Source organism: Schistocerca nitens, chromosome 6 (genome assembly GCF_023898315.1).
Source record: "Schistocerca nitens isolate TAMUIC-IGC-003100 chromosome 6, iqSchNite1.1, whole genome shotgun sequence".
Lineage (NCBI taxonomy): Eukaryota > Metazoa > Arthropoda > Insecta > Orthoptera > Acrididae > Schistocerca > Schistocerca nitens.
The window spans coordinates 117,021,928-117,041,001 of record NC_064619.1 but is presented as its reverse complement, the minus strand read 5'-3'; positions in this window follow the sequence as shown (position 1 = coordinate 117,041,001).

Below are 19,074 nucleotides of genomic sequence, written 5' to 3'. Positions count from 1 at the left end.
TTTCTAAAAATACTGAAATATCTATTTCCTTACTTCAGACCGAGAAACTAAATACCAAATTTCGTATGCCCAGCTTAAAATTTGTTTTAATAGCGACATATTTTTAAAATACTCTGTGGCACCCCATCAAAGTTGGGATTTTCAAAAATCCTTTCTTAGACGACGCCTGCAATATGACACCCTCTCGAAATTTCAAGTTTCTGTCTTCAGGGGTTTGGGCTGGGCGATAATGTGTCAAGTTCAGGGGAAGACGTACTTGATAATGACAACATTATTATTACTATAATATGATTCAACTCAGTCTCATTGATGTAAAGGTTTTTCATGTGCTCTGAGAACACCTTTCGCAATTGAATCAGTCCGGCTTCGGACATTCTTTAAACGCAACGATTCTTTGCAATTCTTTATTGCCCAGATCGCAAACACGTGCCGCTAAAAACTGAAATAACCAAATCCGATTACTTGTTAACACTATTAAAGCACCGATTTGTCGAAAATATCTGGGTTATCGTGCACAGAGACGAAAGCTACCAACATTTATAAGGTGAAGAAAGGCTGTTAGCGAATTTCAAGGAAAGTAAAGAACGTCAAAGTAAGAAAGTAGCTAGCAGATTAGAAATTAGTGAACTGAAAAAGTCAGTCAATTTGGAAAATGAAAGGTTATGGTGGAACAAACGTTTCAGATAACATTTTGAGGACTCTCTGGCTAGACAGAGTTCCTGATACCGACCGAAATATTTTAATTATTTCCGAAGAAAATGTGGACGATCTATCGCAAATCGCTGACCAGATGACAGAATTTGTAGCACTCAGAGACTTCAATTACCTTCAGAGTAGGTGTCCCTTGTGACGTGTGATCCTTTTATATCAGTGAAAGACCTTCTGACAAGGATCGAAGTTCCTGGAAATTAACTCCTAAAATCCAGATCTAGGGAGCGACAGTATCAATCGCGACGACGTTTCCGTAACAGAGACTGCTTCTATCCGAGACACAATAGTTCAGGAAAGTACTAATACTTTCATTTTCGTTACGGCTCGAACTGCAGACCTGAGAAGTGCGTCCAAACTCGTCGATGAATAAATGAGGGGAACTCAAATTAGTAAAGGCTGAGAGTTGTGCCGTGACGGTTATACCAGGCCACCATTATCAATTGTTTGTTAGAGATAAAACTTCATGGATACGTTTCCTGTTTGATTGCGATGCTGATGTTTCCGTTATAACAGCGTGTCTCATGGATAAGGTCAATGATGCAGGCTAAAAACTTCGCGCTGAAAATGGGACTGAGATTAAAATATGCGGAACAAAGTTATTAAATCTTAATTTAGGTTTTAAACGCAGTTTTAACTGGCCTCTTTTTGTAGCAAATACAACAAAATGTGTATTTGGCGCAGCCTTTCTTTCTCAGTTTGGTTTATTAACAGACCTGAGAAACAAATCATTAGTTGACAGTAATACTCAGATGCATGTTGCTGCTTTCCAGTATACTGTTGATTTGTCTGATTCTGTTAATTCACGCCATGCATACTGAACAATGTAAAGAATTACCTGACAAAACCCACCCTTACGCCGGAAGAAATTAAGCATGGTCATAAACATTATATTGCAACCAGGTTAGATGGGTATAAATTAAACTTGGGTAAACAAGACTTCTACATCCTAATGAATCTGGGTGTCCCAAAGTATTTCGGTGAGTGAGAACATAGATAAGGCATAAAATATGACACATAAATACATTTTTGTCTTGGATAGCATGTGACATATTCAAGTTTTTGGTACATATTATATTTACTATAACTTTGTTACAGGGCCCAGAGGAATCAGACAACATTTGCGAACAACATGTTCTCAAGGCAGGGCAAAGGCCAGTGTGATCTGGTATCACAAAATACAGTCACCAGAAATAGTCCAGAGAAAAATCCACACAGCATTTCATAGAGAGCCAGCAGATGTTAAAAGCATCACTATGTGGTTTGCGAAGTGTAGGTAAACAGGGAGCGTCTGTGATGTCCCTAGAACAGGCAGTCTTTGACCTAGTGCGCAGGCATTTCAGAGAGTGAGAGAAGCCCTCGTGAGAATTCACAAGAAGTCAGTCCGCAGAGCTTCACAAAAGTTGTAGTTTGTGAAGACATCAGTGCACCGCATCCTGCATAGACAACTTCTTTTCTCTGCGTACAAACTCCAGCTAGTGCAGTCCCTGCAACCAATGCTTTACATCACTCGTCATGACTTAGCTGTTGCTCTGCTGGCAGAAATTGAGGAAGATGATGATCATCTGAAACCTTCCACTTTCTCTTATGAGGCTACATTTCGTTTGAAAGGTGCTTTCAACCGACTATGTGCTGGGATGTGAGGGTCCGAGAGCCCCACGGTGTATTTGAAACCGTCAGAGACAGCTCTAAACTGAACATGTCGTGCGGTCTTGTACACTACAAAATCGTAGGACATTTTTTCTTCAGTGGAATGACAATCACAGCCGCTACCTATCTAGATATGTTGATGTTATTTGCTGTGTCACATATTCAATACATTATAGAGTTAATTTTCCAACAAGATAGTGCGCCATCTTACTGGGGCTTAGATGTTTGTGCCTATTTGGATGCAAGATTTCTGAGGATCGGGTGTGAAGGTCCTGCTCCAATCAATTGGCCTCTATGATCACCCGACATTCTCTTGGAGTTACGTCAGGAACATTGTTTACCAAACACCACTGAACGACGTGGCAACATTAAGCCACAGAATTACTGACTTCATAGTAAGTATCTCTTGCGAAGTGTTGATCAATACAGGGGTGTAAATTCGCCTGAATATCTTTCGGGCAACGAAAGCAGCACACTTCGAAATTCATTAACTGTGTCTGTACACAAAAAACTTAAATATGTTACTTTCACTTCAAAATAAAATGTACATGTCTATCCGTCCTACTTTCTGCGTTATGTATGTTTGTAACCAGAGAAGGGCTTCTGGGACGCCATGCATAACTAGCCCTCCTAAATCCGAGTGGGCTAGTACTCTGCACATTGTAGAAAAGCCAGGTGGTCAGTGCTGTATTTATGGACTCACTTCCTCATATAAATTATGTAAATTCAATCCTTGTGGGCAACAAACTATTCTCTAAAGTTGATATCCTGAAAGCATATTACCTAATCCCATTATCTTTAGACTTCATGAATTCAATTCCATGTCGTTTGGCTTCACAAATGCACCCAGTACCTACCAAAAATTTATTAATTGAGTTTTAAGAGACTTAGATTTCTGTTTTGCATATCTATATGACATACTGATAGCGGGAAGCTGCCGAGAAGAAGACATTCAACATTTGACTGTCCTGTTTGAACGATTTTGATTTTAGAATTTATGTCGGAAAATCTACGTTTTAAGTTCAAGAAATTAACTTTATAGATCCTGTGATTACTCCAGAAAATACGAAATCAGTCCTAAAACTAATGAAAGTGACAGTTAATTTAAAACGTACAGGAAGTGTGTCAGAATGTAGCTTGTCATTCTCAATGACCTTTTGGATAACATCGGAAGTTCCCTGAGTTCCCTGAGACTTTTTGCGGATGATGCTGTAGTATATCGGGAGGTTGTAACAATGGAAAATTGTACTGAAATGCAGGAGTATCTGCAAGGAATTGACTCTTGGTGAAGGGAATGGCAATTGAATCTCAATGTAGACAAGTGTAATGTGCTGCGAATACATAGAAAGAAGGATCCTTTATCATTTAGCTACAATATAGCAGGTCAGCAACTGGAAGCAGTTATTCCATAAATTATCTGGGAGTAGGCGTTAGGAGTGATTTAAAATGGAATGACCATATAAAATTAATCGTCGGTAAAACAGATACCTGACTGAGATTCATTGGAAGAATCCTAAGGAAATGCAGTCCGAAAACAAAGAAAGTAGGTTACAGTACACTTGTTGGCCCACTGCTTGAATACTGCTCACCGGTGTGGGATCCGTAACAGATGGGGTTGATAGAAGAGATAGAGAATATACAACGGAGAGCAGCGCGCTTCGTTATAGGATCATTTAGTAATAGCGAAATCGTTACGGAGATGATAGATAAACTCCAGTGGAAGACTGCAAGAGAGACGCTCAGTTGTTCGGTACGAGCTTTTGTTGAAGTTTCGAGAACATTCCTTCAAGGAGGAGTGAAGCAGTATATTGCTTCCTCCTATGTATATCTTGCGAAGAGACCATGAGGATAAAATCAGAGAGATCAGAGCCCACACAGAGGCATACCGACAATCTTTCTTTCGACGAACAATACGAGACTGGAATAGAACGGAGAACCGATAGAGGTACTCAAGGTACCCTCCGCCACACACCGTCAGGTGGCTTGCGGAGTATGGATGTACAAGTAAAATAAAAAGTACATCTACATCTACATCTACATGGATACTCTGCAAATCACATTTAAGTACCTGGCAGAGGGTTCATCCAACCACCTTCACAATTCTCTATTATTCCAATGTCGTACAGCGCGCGGAAAGAATGAGCACCTGTATCTTTCCGTACGAGCTCTGATTTTCTTTATTTTATCTTGGTGACCGTTCCTACCTATGTAGATCGGTGTCAACAAAATATATTCGCATTCGGAGGAGAAAGTTGGTGATTGGAATTTCGTGCGAAGTTTCCGTCGCAACGAAAAACACCTTTCTTTTAATGATGTCCAGCCCAAATCCTGTATCATTTCTGTGACACTCTCTCCCATATTTCGCGATAATACAAAACGTGCTGCCTTTCTTTGAACTTTTTCGATGTACTCCGTCAGTCCTATCTGGTAAAGATCCCAAACCGCGCAGCATTATTCTAAAAGAGGACAGACAAGCGTAGTGTAGGCAGTCTCCTTTGTAGGTCTGTTACATTTTCTAAGTGTCCTGCCAATAAAACGCAGTCTTTGGTTAGCCTTCCCCACAACATTTTCTATGTGTTCTTTCCAGTTTAAGTTGTCCGTAATTTTAATACCTAGGTATTTAGTTGACTTTGCGGCTTTTAGATTAGACTGATTTATCGTGTAACAGAAGTTTTACGAGTTTCTTTTGGCGCTCATGTGGATGACCTGACACTTTTCGTTATTTAGGGTCAACTGTCACTTTTAGCACCATTCGGATATATTTTCTAAATCTTTTGCAGTTTGTTTTGGTCTTCTGATGACTTTATTAGTCGATAAACGACAGCGTCATCTGCAAAAACAACATCTGCAACTCCAGAAGTTAGTTACATACCTATACCATAAATCGTTTGAATGACTTTTTTTTATCGAAACGATGTTGAAGGAGTCACTTTACAGCGTAGTTACACATGATTAGTTTTCACGTTAGTCAACATTTACATTTTTCAGAACTACTCAGGCAACAACATATAAAACCAGGACTTTTTTTCTGTTAGCAAACTTGCTTTGCTACCTATCTGACATTTAGTATTACTTGACAACTGGTTAAAAATTATTGATGGATATTGAGCACTCTTCTGAGCCACTGACAGCTTTGAAAATGGCTGACAGTGGTCAAATTTTCTTTTAGTGTTGTCTTACAGCAGCAAAATGAAAACATACTTCGACGTACTGATCATCATTATTACAGATCCGCATGATAAAACTGTTCGCTGTTGAGACGTGTAAAAAATATCCATATATACAATGCCATACTTTTGCGATCTCAGTCCGAGGGCAAATGGCACAGCCAGCAGCAGAAGAAATCTTACATCTCCCCCGCCAAAAAAATTCAAGGTGTTCACACAAGTTCTCGTAAGGTGATGATGATCTCCTGCGACTGCAGGGGCCCTCAGGTCTTTGTGATCCTCGAGCGTGGAACCACAACCAATGCACAGCGCTGTGAAGCCACTAACCATGAACTGCGACGCACCATAAAGTGAAAACTCCAAGGTATGCTGTTGATACGAATCATCCTATTGCACGATAACGCCTGTCCCCACACTGCTCATCAGACGAAGGCTACATTTCAGCGATTTAATTGGTAAACACTGCGACGTCCTCCCTACAGCCCGGATCTTTCGACATGTGGTTTTCGCATCTTTGGTGACTTGAACAAAGACATGCTCGGACCGCGCGGGATTAGCCGAGCGGTCTCAGGCGCTGCAGTCATGGACTGTGCGGCTGGTCCCGGCGGAGGTGCGAGTCCTCAATCGGGCATGGCTGTGTGTGTTTGTCCTTAGGATAATTTAGGTTAAGTGAAACGTCCCCTTTTGAAAAATTATACAAGACTGTCCTTTAACCTGACACACAATATTTTTAGCGCAACATAATCTTTCAAAAATCCATACAAAAGAATGGCCCCGACTAAAAATAACCTATACCTTTCACAAATCACTTACCTCACAAAAATCTTCGTTACTCGAGCTACTGCAATACAGCGAGCGCCACTACTGCCAGCTTAATAGTCATAATATATATAGCAGTTCATGACAGTCTTACAAATTTCAAAACTCCGCCATCTCTCTCCCCACATCCATCACAGCTGGCGGCTCACCTCCAACTGCGCAACGCTACGCGCTGTTCACATCCAGCTGCCGCTGCCCAACACTACAATGGCAGACAACAATGCAAACTAGACACAGACTGCACACAGCACAGCCAGTGATTTTTATACAGAGGTGGCGTTACCAATAAAAAACCTAAACAGCCTACTTACATAGCCATCATGCTCCCCACAAAAAATTTTACAAATTGTTTTGGGCAGTGGCCAATAATGATTTGATAAAATTTTTCATAATTACAATAACAAAGATATCAAATGCACACACTTATTGATACAATGTTGGTCAAAAGCTAAACTTTCTCACAGTCCATAAAGACAGTCCAAATCGTTCATCACAGTAAAATAGCAGTGTTTTTCTCAAAGTCTGAGCAGTAAAAGAAAATGCACACAGAAGTAGTGGATTTCCATGCAGTCTTGAAGAAGTAGTGTTGTCCTTCCAACGGAAAGACAGTGCTGACTCTTGACATGCAGACAGGTAATGGGGCACAACAGAGCAAACCCACTGCAGAGTCAGTCCGAAGGTTTGAAGAATATTGGTACGTAGGTCATCACAGAGTAGACCCACTGTACTTCTGGTAGAGATTACGGTATTGGTGGGCCACCAGAGGTGCAGACCCACTGCAGTCCTTGTAGAAATAATGGTAATGGTGGGCCATCAAAGATGCAGACCCACTGTAGTCCTTGTAGAGACGGCCAGCAGCTGTCTGTTGCAACTGTGCAGGTGCACAATCACCATCGAAGAGTCTTGTGGACAATACAGCAAGTCCATAAACCACCACTTGTGTACTCACAAAACTTTTTGGAATGTCCTTAGAACCAGCAATGCTGTTACCCAGTCCCTTGCTGAACTATTAACACACGTGCAAACACTAACAGTCCCTACTTCTCACATATTGTCCATATACTATGACCAACAGAAATGTGTGCTGTGAAATGTAACTTACAAGTTAATAGTATGATGAACTGGTGTCAATTACAATTTTATAACATAAGAATACAATTACAAAGGTACAAAATACATCATTAAAGAACATAACAATACAGATAACATTTGTAGTACAGGCTTTACAAAAGAATCGAAATAACATACACATCAGTGTTACAAGAATTATGACATAAGTACATACATAAAAGATCAGAATAATTTTTGAAACATCAACTTCACACATGAGCATTAAAACAAAACAGAATAAATAATGTCTAAGCATCTTTACAAGGTAAATAACATAGTATTTGAAAAATTCTACAACATAAATCTTATTAGCTAAACACTTAAAGACAGGAAAAAGACAAATACACAATGGTACATAAACACATAGCAAAATAATACAAAAGGAAAGACAGGTTTCGTTTTCAGTGTGACATTTGGTACTGCAGTCCAACCCAAACTTCATTCCATAGATCTTTCGTTTTATTTCAACATGTGTTTCCACCAAAAAAATCCTATCCAAGCATGCTTTCTGTATGTATATGTTCACATATTTCTTTCCTTATTATTTATTTTCCATTATCTTACCTCATCATTTATTTCCAAGAAATTCCTACCTAAACCTGTTGTCCCTAAACCCTACTTTTTTTGTTCATATCCTCTTTCAAAATACCTTTTTTGGCCAAACCATTTTCTTATAGCTTCTCAATGCATTTCTTCCAATTCGTCATAACTCATTCTCTTATATAGCCTACCCCATTTTAAGCTAACTTAAATCTACTGAGCTCAGATGCTAAACTAAGGGACGAAGCAATGCAGCAGTACAAAACAATTAACACAAACAGCAATGACAAAATATTCAAATTGGCCAAGCAAGCAGCAATATTACAACTAATATTACGCAATGAGCAGCAAACAAGAAAAATAAATCAGTAGTAAAACTGGCTTAACAGAGTAATGTAAAGTGAAATTTAGTAGCACTATGCCTGGCAAACAGCAGAAGCAAAAGCAATAAATTATATCTAAACATGACAACGCTCAAGCAGAAAAATATTACAGTAAAGACAACAATGCAGATAAGGGAAATGTATAATCACATCTTAATGTCTATGTAATTAAAGTGGTGCACCACAAGAAGTTATTCTACCAAAAAAATTACCAAGTACTTGAAAAGAAAATTATGAATGCAGTTCCTGTGAAGGTAAATGTCTTTTTGTGCTCCCTCATTTTTTTTGAAAAAAATTATTATTTACTCGATCTGTAGACAGAAAATATTTATATTAGTACATCTATAAAATTTTATTTTAACCAATGCTGCAGTGCAGCTAGGAACTAAATATTAAACAAAATAGGCAAAGCAAGGCGTCAAACGTCATTCACTAGCCATATGGCATTTCATAATGCAGTAAACAATCTTTCAACTAGCAAGACAATAGACATAAAATGTTTCTCATCATTTCATTTCAGTAAATATCATAAATTAAGAACTCTACAGTGTAATCATGTTTTCAAGTTTGAGGGTGTCGTATTTACGATGTTTTCTACAAAGGAATGTCAATAGCGAGGATAATGGCCTCCCTTTTTTTTTTTTTACCACCTAATGGCTTTTTCTCAAGGCGGCTGGCACACCTGGCCGCTCACAACGAATTACGTCACGGTCACTTACCTTTCTTACCGAAATATTTACGACAGCAGTTTTCGCTACAGTGACAGTCTCATATAAAAATTTCACAGGTCGAAAATTTGCGTTACAAATGTGTAGAAAGAAAATCCTGTAAACATAACAGAGTCCAAAAAATTTTCGCCAGCATTGTGATATATTCACGCATATACACACATTTCATAACTCTTAAAGTACGATTCTTGGTTTCCAACAACCTTTTTCACAAACCAGAGTCCCTAACCACTACTCATTATTCCTTACCTTATTCGTCGACACTTCTTCAATATTTCATCATAACAGATACGTAGCATAATCAAATAACTCATATAGCATCAGCTTACTGATCATAAACATACCTCAACAGCATAATACACATCGTCATCGTAAAAATAACATCATAACACCTCAGTCAAATCTCAAAATCGTCGTAGCTTCCTCCAATAATTTCAAAACCTAAAAAAAATTCTCTGCTCATTTCAATAGTGTCATCTACCTTAAATGTACTTTAAAAATCATGATGCCATAAGAAATACGACATTCAAAGCTCTCATAGTATCACAATGGTTCCGAAAAAATATGAACAGTTTACAAAGTACAGACAAAATACAGTTTCATAAGTGTGAAGTTATCCAACTGTGTAATTGCGTAAACATCTGTCACTGACGTAGTAAAAAAATGTTTGTTTCTCTGTTAAATAATCAGGTAGCTGTGTAATTCTGTGTTGGAGAAATATGGTACCGATGTGTAAAGTTGTATAAGCAAATATCATATTAGCTAGGGCTCCTTGTGCTTGCCAAACACATGGTACACAAAGTAAGCGTGTACCCCCTTGAGGATTAATGTAATTATACCCTCAGGTGTTACAGATTACAGCAATGGAATGGAATGTATCATGGAAAACTTTCTTTGTAATTCAAAAATCTTGAAAAATAAATGGCTTAAGTACAAATTAATCTCTCAAATGCATGTCCTGTAGCGCTAAATGTGCGTCTTGCTGTAAGATAATTCTGTGGAAGTGTCGTAGTTATCGTCCTCTGTAAGCAAAGTTCTGCTGAAGTCGATATACTTACCTCAGCATAAACGAAAGTGAAATGCTTTGCGTATGGGTACCGTAGTTATTACGTACCTTACCGTGATCAAGAAAATACTATACTGTAACGTATTGTTGTGCTACGGAAAAGGCTGTCTCATTGTAGCTATACCACAAAAGTTACTACTAAAACATGTTTTACTTTCCAGAATAATGCAGAAAAATTGTGCAGATATAAAACAGAAACACTGCAAAAGCAACGTTGTAAATTGTCACTCATTAGTAGCGTCGTGATAAAACCATGTAGTTGTCACACAAACTCCAGAATGTATTTTCAAGTAAACCAAAATGTTGCATTAAAATCTCATTAGCAGTACTGGTAAATGTCCTAAGTATGTGAGCCTTATAATCGTTACGTAATCGTGCAACTAACAAGCAAGAATGTACACGTACAATAACACTGTGTCTTCTGTTCACAATAACAATGCATTCGTAATTTCTGTTTAAATACGTTCTCTTGGTTCTTGACTGGATAGTTAACTTTAAAACATAGTTGCATGTTAACAGTTTCTAAGATTGAAAAAGAGTACTAGTAACGTGAAGTGAAAAATTTTATAGCAAAGACTAAGTCAAAAAGCAGATTATCTCTCAATAAATGGTTTTACATGTGAAACGTGGTGTAACCCTTTGCTCTTCCTAGTACGCAGAGTTTCAACTTTAACGCAATTATCAAGTGGTATACGTCGGTAAAGAATACTGGAATTTTTCTCAAGGTTAGCGTCTATACAAAATTGTTAAGGCTTTCGTGGCCACTTGTTGACAAACTGCCTATTGGCTTCTGTCTCGGGTTCTTCGGCCGACGTTCATCTAACGATTTTTCTGACGTTTCGCCAGCACGAGTGGCGGGCATTGTCAAAGCTTCACCCTCCATTGCCGGTGGTGAACTGGAGCCGAGCTCGCGGCCGCAGACTATATGTACCTGGCGTGCCAACGTCCGAGGGCTTCTCCGCGGTCATTTCCGGTGCGGTTCTCCTCTTGCTACCTGCGACGGTCGTTCGCTGCAGTACGGGAAGCCAGGATCCGTTTACCTTAAGGCTTTCCTCTTTCTTGTTGAAACTGTTCGCGTGTTTTTGTATTTCTACAGCTTCTCTAAACAAGCGCGTGTGATAGTGCTTCTCTACAGCCAGAACTTCCGTGTCGGCGAATTTTATTACGTGGTCGGTCTCATTCAGTGCGTGCTCTGCCACGGCCGATTTCTCCACCTGCCCCAAGCTGCAATGACGCTTATGCTCTTTGATCCTGGTGTTAATGGATCGTCCAGTCATTCCGACATAAACTTTTCCGCATGTGCAAGGTATACGGTATATTCCCGACATTGCAAGTGGGTCTCTTTTCTCCTTCGCCGATCTAAGACACTCTTTGATCTTCCTTGTCGGTTTGAAAATCGTCTTTACGCCATGTTTGCGCAATATACGGCCGATTCTGTCCGTCACTCTGGGAATGTATGGCAGAAAGGCCGTACCCGACATTTCTTCTTCTGGTTCCTTACTTCGCCGACTGTTTGGCTCTGTTACACTTCTAATGTAATTTGTGGAGTACCCATTGCTCCTCAGAACAGTTTCCAGGTGTTGCATTTCTCGTTTGAGGTGTTGCGGCTCACATATTCGTCCTGCTCTCGTTACGAGCGTACTAATCATACCTCTTTTCTGGCGCGGGTGGTGGTTTGACAGTTTGTGCAGGTATCGGTCCGTGTGTGTCGGTTTTCGATACACGCTGTGTCCCAGGTTTTCGCCGTCCCTTGTGACCAGCACATCTAGAAATGGCAGTTTCTTGTCTTTTTCTACTTCCATGGTAAATGTTATGTTGGCATGGAGGCTTCCTAAGGCAAAATTACATCAGAAGTGTAACAGAGCCAAACAGTCGGCGAAGTAAGGAACCAGCTGGCGCACGCAGCTGCCTGCTGTGCGAGTCATTGTCTGTCTCTTTGTTGGCGCGCGTCGTTATTAGGATTAGGAGACCTAACTTCTACAAATTCACCTTGACGAGAAGGCCCTGCCCTGTTTGAAGCTCGCCAGTTCTGATAAAATTCAGGTCTGTCGTTATGATTATATCGTCTGTCGTCATGTCGGTAGATTCCACAGTTTCTTTCTTGTCGGCCACGTGGTGGAGAACTTCTCCCTGAATCGTAACTGCGCGCTGAACTGTTGCGTCTGAAATTATTCTGTCTCCCTTGATAATAATAGTTCTGGTTACCATATTGTCTGTTTCTCTGATTGTCTCTGTGATAGTCATTACCACGGAGAGGTGATCTTTCCCTGTAATTATTACTACTCTGCCAACGGTTGTCATACGGGTGGTGTCTGTTTTGGTCACGATTTGTGTTGTGAGAATAGCCTTGTCGTGTCCAGTTATTATTTCTTTCATCGCGGAATTGCGACGGATGTGACCTGTAATTGTTGTGTTCCTGTTTTCGCGTTCCGCGACTGTCAGTGACAATTTCTAATTCTTGTAAGAGTCCCTGAAAAGCTTCAATGTCGTCTTTGCAGCGTCCTGCCAAAATAATATGTCGTAAATATTCAGGCAATTTGATTAAGCAAATGCGGATGAGTTCTTAGGGGTGTATGGGTTTGACAGGTACTGATTCTTGTGCAACATGACTTCAAAATATTTCACAAGACTGGAAAATTTAGATTGTTCGAAATGTTTCATCATTATGATACTACGTTTTACTCGGTCTTGTGTAGCTTGAGACCAGTATGCTGAGAGGAAGGCATGATAAAATTCTCCTTCACTGTGACAATCGTGAATGACCGATCGCATTCTTACAGCTGGTTCATTCTCTAAATAGCCACACATAAATTCTAATCTGTGTTCTAATGACCAGTTGGGAGGGAAACAATGAGAAGATTGATGAACCCACGCTTGTGGATGAATATCGTTGCCAGAATTCTTAAATGTTTTCAATTTACGTGTAGTAATAAACAGTTTATAGTCAAAATCATCATGTCGGCGAGTCGCATATCGGTCATAGTTACTTCGTTACGTTCCATCGCAAAATTCGGTGTACCTTGCCAATTTCTTTCATAACTTCCGAAATGCCCTGTGTTATTATTTTGCGGCTTTTCCATATTTCTAAGTCCCTCTTCCCGTGTTGGAGCGCGAGTGTCCTCTGAAATTTGTAATTTTTGTATTACTTGTGCCAACTGATCTTGTACTTCCCGGATTTCTCTTTTGTACTGTATATTGATTTGATTTTGTTTGAATTTCCTAATTTGTTCGCACTCTTCTGTGTCATTAAAGACTACCGGATTTGTGTCATTCAGATTATCATCTACCTTCGTAGATAAATTAGTGAACTGATCCGAAAGTTCGGCTACTTTCTCCGATAGTGTACTTATTTCCTCAGTGTGTTTTTCTGAACCAAGTTTCAGAGTATCTACTGTGTCCTTTAAGTTTTCCTGAGTTTTTGCAAGTTGCGTAACCGAATCGGTAGATGCAACTGAGTCAAATTTAGCTTGCAAGGTCTCATGATTTTCATGAACAATAGTTTGCAGTTCTTTTATGGCTGCTTCGTGATTCTGTAATGCATTTTCATGCCGCGAAAAAATAGGTTGAAAATGCTCACAAATTTGAGTTTTTACGTCATTACAGACTTTTTGACATTTCGATTCAATGTTATGTAACTCAGTAGTTAAATCTTCACGTGTTTGTTCAAGAGTTTGCTCCAATGAGTCTAAATTTTGAAGCTGTTGCTGTGTTTGTCTCTGATTTTGTTCCATCGTGTCTAACTTTTGAAGCTATTGCTGTGTTTGTCTCTGATTTTGTTCCAGTGTGTCTAACTTTTGAAGCTTTTGCTGTGTTTGTCTCTGATTTTGTTCCATTTGTTGCATTAACTGTAATAACAATGCATTAGTGTCTGGAATCTGTTCCTCTACGCTTTTCGGCAGTGCATTTGCACCGGCAACATTCACATTTTGACAAGTAGAAAATGTGTCTTGACTTATTTGAGAAAACGGTGAGGAAGCAAAACCTGAATCTACAGTATTTGCAAAATTGTGTCCTGTCATTTCGGATTCCTGAGGCGAGCTGTTGCCGATCAATCGATCGATAATGCTTCCCTGTTCACTAATTGTTTCACTGCCTACGCCGTTGTTTGCCGCCCGCTCCATTTCCCTATGCACAATTACCAAATTACTATGTTGAACATTAGTTAATTCATTACATGGTGGCGCTAACACACTGCTTTCGTCTTCACTGTCATTTCTCAGTTTACTTTGGAGCCTAGTATTACGTTTTTCACACGCCATAATTGTCACAATATTTCACACGATAACACAGAAAAGCACAATTTGAAGAGCAAAATAAGATAACACATTAACATAGAAATGGAAATAATGTCTACTTAATTACAAGCGCAGCTGCGAAATACTTGGTGCAAATCTACATGCATGTCACAACTGTTTTACTGTACAACAATGAAAGACTGCAACTACAAAGGAGATTCTCTCTATAATTACGCGCTAGCAATAAACAAAATCTACGCTAATTACACAAACTACAAGGAAAAAATCAGAAGATCCCAGTGAGGTATCCTCGGCTAAAGGTCGACATATGAAACGTCCCCACTTGAAAAATTATACAAGATTGTCCTTTAACCTGACACACAATATTTTTAGCGCAACACAATCTTTCAAAAATCCATACAAAAGAATGGCCCTGACTAAAAATAACCTATACCTTTCACAAATCACTTACCTCACAAAAATCTTCGTTACTCGAGCTACTGCAATACAGCGAGCGCCACTACTGCCAGCTTAATAGTCATAATATATATAGCAGTTCATGACAGTCTTACAAATTTCAAAACTCCGCCATCTCTCTCCCCACATCCATCACTGCTGGCGGCTCACCTCCAACTGCGGAACGCTACGCGCTGTTCACATCCAGCTGCCGCTGCCCAACACTACAATGGCAGACAACAATGCAAACTAGACACAGACTGCACACAGCACAGCCAGTGATTTTTATACAGAGGTGGCGTTACCAATAAAAAAACCTACTTACATAAGTAGTGTGTAAGCTTAGGGACTGATGACCTTAGCAGTTACGTCCCATAAGACTTCACACACATTTGAACATTTGAACATGCCCGGAAGTCAGTTTCAGTCAGCCGGCCGCGGTGGTCTCGCGGTTCTAGGCGCGCAGTCCGGAACCGTGGGACTGCTACGGTCGCAGGTTCGAATCCTGCCTCGGGCATGGATGTGTGTGATATCCTTAGGTTAGTTAGGTTTAAGTAGTTCTAAGTTCTAGGGGACTGATAACCACAGCAGTTGAGTCCCATAGTGCTCAGAGCCATCAGTTTCAGTCAGGCGAGGAAGTGCAAGAGTGTGTGTGGTTGTGCATCAATCAGCGGCCGACCGCATTCTTCTTCTTCTGTAGTGGTCAATCCAAGGATTGGTTTGTAACAGCTACAATGGCAGCTTGTCTCCATTCCGTGCGTCTTTCAGCTTTTCTCTTCATTTCTTTATAGATGTTACATCCCACATCTTTCACGATTTGATCCATGTACCTCAGTCGTGGTCTTCCTCTTGGTCTTTTTCCCTCGACATATCCCTCTATGATTGTGTTCAGGAGTCCTTTATGTCTTTGGCCTGTAAATTGCACTCTTCTTTTAACAATGAAACTCCAGAAGCTTCTCTTCTCACCTGCTCTTTCCAGAACCACTTCGTTTGTGATACACTCCTGGAAATTGAAATAAGAACACCGTGAATTCATTGTCCCAGGAAGGGGAAACTTTATTGACACATTCCTGGGGTCAGATACATCACATGATCACACTGACAGAACCACAGGCACATAGACACAGGCAACAGAGCATGCACAATGTCGGCACTAGTACAGTGTATATCCACCTTTCGCAGCAATGCAGGCTGCTATTCTCCCATGGAGACGATCGTAGAGATGCTGGATGTAGTCCTGTGGAACGGCTTGCCATGCCATTTCCACCTGGCGCCTCAGTTGGACCAGCGTTCGTGCTGGACGTGCAGTCCGCGTGAGACGACGCTTCATCCAGTCCCAAACATGCTCAATGGGGGACAGATCCGGAGATCTTGCTGGCCAGGGTAGTTGACTTACACCTTCTAGAGCACGTTGGGTGGCACGGGATACATGCGGACGTGCATTGTCCTGTTGGAACAGCAAGTTCCCTTGCCGGTCTAGGAATGGTAGAACGATGGGTTCGATGACGGTTTGGATGTACCGTGCACTATTCAGTGTCCCCTCGACGATCACCAGTGGTGTACGGCCAGTGTAGGAGATCGCTCCCCACACCATGATGCCGGGTGTTGGCCCTGTGTGCCTCGGTCGTATGCAGTCCTGATTGTGGCGCTCACCTGCACGGCGCCAAACACGCATGCGACCATCATTGGCACCAAGGCATAAGCGACTCTCATCGCTGAAGACGACACGTCTCCATTCGTCCCTCCATTTACGCCTGTCGCGACACCAGTGGAGGCGGGCTGCACGATGTTGGGGCGTGAGCGGAAGACGGCCTAACGGTGTGCGGGACCGTAGCCCAGCTTCATGGAGACGGTTGCGAATGGTCCTCGCCGATACCCCAGGAGCAACAGTGTCCCTAATTTGCTGGGAAGTGGCGGTGCGGTCCCCTACGGCACTGCGTAGGATCCTACGGTCTTGGCGTGCATCCGTGCGTCGCTGCGGTCCGGTCCCAGGTCGACTGGCACGTGCACCTTCCGCCGACCACTGGCGACAACATCGATGTACTGTGGAGACCTCACGCCCCACGTGTTGAGCAATTCGGCGGTACGTCCACCCGGCCTCCCACATGCGCACTATACGCCCCCGCTCAAAGTCCGTCAACTGCACATACGGTTCACGTCCACGCTGTCGCGGCATGCTACCAGTGTTAAAGACTGCGATGGAGCTCCGTATGCCACGGCAAACTGGCTGACACTGACGGCGGCGGTGCACAAATGCTGCGCAGCTAGCGCCATTCGACGGCCAACACCGCGGTTCCTGGTGTGTCCGCTGTGCCGTGCGTGTGATCATTGCTTGTACAGCCCTCTCGCAGTGTCCGGAGCAAGTATGGTGGGTCTGACACACCGGTGTCAATGTGTTATTTTTTCCATTTCCAGGAGTGTACATTTGATTTTGAGCATGCGTCTATAGCACCACATTTCAAAAGAATTTAGCTTCTGGTCTTCCTCTGTCCCGAGAGTCCATGTTTCACACCCATAGCATGCCACACTACACACATATGATTTCAAAATCTTTTCCTGATTTCAAGGTTGATGCTCTTAGATGTTAATATGTTTTTCTTCTTGTTAAAAGCAGCCTTTGCTTGAGCTATTCTACTTCTCACTTCTGGTTCAAATGGCTCTGAGCACTATGGGGCTTAACATCTATGGTCATCAGTCCCCTAGAACTCAGAACTGGCTCTGAGCACTATGGGACTTAACTTCTGAGGTCATCAGTCCCCTAGAACTTAGAACTAATTAAACCTAACTAACCTAAGGACATCACACACATCCATGCCCGAGGCAGGATTCGAACTTGCGACCGCAGCGGTCACGCGGTTCCAGACTGCAGCGCCTAGAACCGCTCGGCCACTCCAGCCGGCCGAACTCAGAACTACTTAAACCTAACTAACCTAAGGACATCACACAACACCCAGTTTCTCACTTCTGCCTTGCTCCTTCCATCCCTGGTAATATTACTGCCCAGATAAGTAAATTTATCAACTTGTTCAAGCAGTTCATTGCCTACATGAACTTGGACTTTCACTTGATCTTCTTTGTCGCATGCCATTACTTTTGTTTTTGCTTTATGAATTCTCATATTATATTCTTCACCCATAACTTTATCCAATCTATTCAGTAGGACTACAAGATCTTCTTCACTTTCAGCCAGGACAGCTATATCATCGGCATTCTATGAAACAGGAATTCATCGTCTCGTTTCCCAATGTGATAAAGGTATTAACACACTTCTGAATGTAGCCATTACATGGTCCCGCTGTGTTGGATGTTCGGTTTTCGTTCGACTGCCCCTTGATGAAGATAATAACTACCACCACTGACCTTATTTCTCACAAAAGCCAAGGTGAAATGGTGGATACCACTTCTACCCAACATACTCAATATACTATTGCAAAATTAAAAAGGAAAACATTCATTTTGTGTGCGACTCTGATAGAAACCAGATATGATACTGTCACTAACCGTGTAGCTTATGAAATTCAAACTCGACAGCTAGTAAGCAGCCAAAAATGCTGTAGAAGTTGAACATCATGACTGCCAGCAATCAGAAAGCAGCCAAAAATGCTGTAGAAGTTGAACATCACGACTGCCAGCAATCAGACCCGACGAGCAAAGCCAGAATCTTCTTACACAACAACAACAACAACGATGACGACGACGACGACGACGACGACTGCAACGAACTAAGAAAAAACTTTCAGAGGGAAATGTGCATTAACTTGTGTCATGTTTGCCGATGTAATGATGGGGTCATTAACTACGCGTTTTGGCTACGTGATAAATTACCATTGGGTCGACTAAGAAACTGATGGCAGTAAAATTGGTTCAAATGGCTCTGAGCACTATGGGACTTAACTTCTGAGGTCATGAGTCCCCTAGAACTTAGAACTACTTAAACCTAACCAACCGAAGGACAGCACACACGTGCATGCCCGAGGCAGGATGCGAACCTGCGACCGCAGCGGTCACGCGGTTCCAGACTGTAGCGCCTAGAACCGCAGGCCATCCCGGCCGGCTGATGGCAGTATCGCTGTTTTGTGCGTAATAGATTTCCACATTACAGCTACAGGTGTACACTGCATAATTTTATAAACTATTGTAAATCCCGATCATCTTTTTTTAAGAAAAGTGTCTAGGTATGGTATTGCACCCTGCTATTAAGGAATATTGCGT